This window comes from Pteropus alecto, unplaced genomic scaffold (genome assembly GCF_000325575.1).
Source record: "Pteropus alecto unplaced genomic scaffold, ASM32557v1 scaffold5054, whole genome shotgun sequence".
NCBI classification, from domain to species: Eukaryota; Metazoa; Chordata; class Mammalia; order Chiroptera; family Pteropodidae; genus Pteropus; species Pteropus alecto.
Window position 1 is genome coordinate 50,546 of NW_006436047.1, and position 1,311 is coordinate 51,856.

A 1,311-nucleotide genomic window follows, 5' to 3' on the forward strand; every position below is an offset into this window, starting at 1 on the left:
CTTTTAGTGCCCTCCATATAACGCACGGAAAAGGAAAACTACAAAGGATGACTCTGCTTTGTGCATGTAACACACCTGACTTGGTTCCCCTTTTTTTGAAAGAAATTTCAATGCATATGTACTGTTTAAGTTACTAACTAAAAAGTTGTCCACTAAATTGCTTCTACAGCTTTACCATCCTTAACAAAATCGCTCTTTATAATTTTTATAACATTTTATTAACTTTTTACCAAATAATCTGAAAAAAAGAACCTAATTAGAAAGTTTATTTTTGCAATGAAATTTTATCATTTCTAAAAGATTTTTTTCTGAAATTGAAAATGATTTTATTTGTATTTTGAAGCTTCCCAAATAAAACATTAGTGACCAGGTTTAATACACTATTGGCCACCTCAGATAGTGATAAAATATGTAACAAAGTGGGTGCACCTTTCAATGTCCACAAAGGTTCCTAAATAGCACAGATATTTTTTATGTATTGACTTCCACTTTTTCTCAATGAGACAAACAATTTTATCAAAACAGACCATAAGTAAAACAAAAGCAAAAATAAAACTCAACCAAGATTCACTATTTTACATAAATAGAACTTGTTAAGTGAAAATCAAGCATGTTGATATTGAGTCAAGGATTTAACGATGCTGAATATGTAAAATACAAACAAGCTAGCAAACTAGTTATGTTAAATTGCACAATACCTAAGTCTTTTTTTTTTTTTTTAGGTGAGGCAACCCTTGGTTGACCTCAAAGATTGCAAGAACCTTGTCAGCTTACAATCCATTATTATTTTTCTTTTTACGCCTAAGGCACCTGGTCTTCCTAAGTGGTCTCCCATACAAGTACTAACCAGGCCCAATACTGCTTAGCTTCTGAGATCAGATGGGATCGGGCTTGTTCAGGGTGGCATGGCCATAGACACAATATCTAAATCTTGAGTGGAGATTAGAAAACTGGTCATTAGTAAATAATATTAAAGTTATCATAGAAATACTAAAGTTATCACATAATTAAAGATAAAGAAAATCTAGTTGAATCCATTGCTATCCCCAGCCCGAGAAGAAATGTTAAGTGGAGTCATTCGGGCTGAAATGAGAAGACGGCTGAGTAACTTAAAATCTACATGAAGAAATAAAGTTACATAGGTAAAGATAAATATAAATAAGTTCATAAAATATATAAATATATAAACATATTTCTCTCTGATTCAAAAGAACACTACATGATATAAATATAGTAAGTCTATGTTCATGAAAACAGTATATGAAGATGTAACCTGTGTGACAATAATGGCAAAAATGCTATTGAAATTAA

The 1,311-nt window shown here is 31.1% G+C and overlaps 1 pseudogene; it reads right to left on the reverse strand.

Annotated features, from left to right (window-relative positions):
- Window positions 1–798: 798 nt before the first annotated feature.
- LOC112479644 lies at window positions 799–917 on the reverse strand (annotated as a pseudogene).
- Between the last annotated feature and the right edge of the window lie 394 nt (window positions 918–1,311).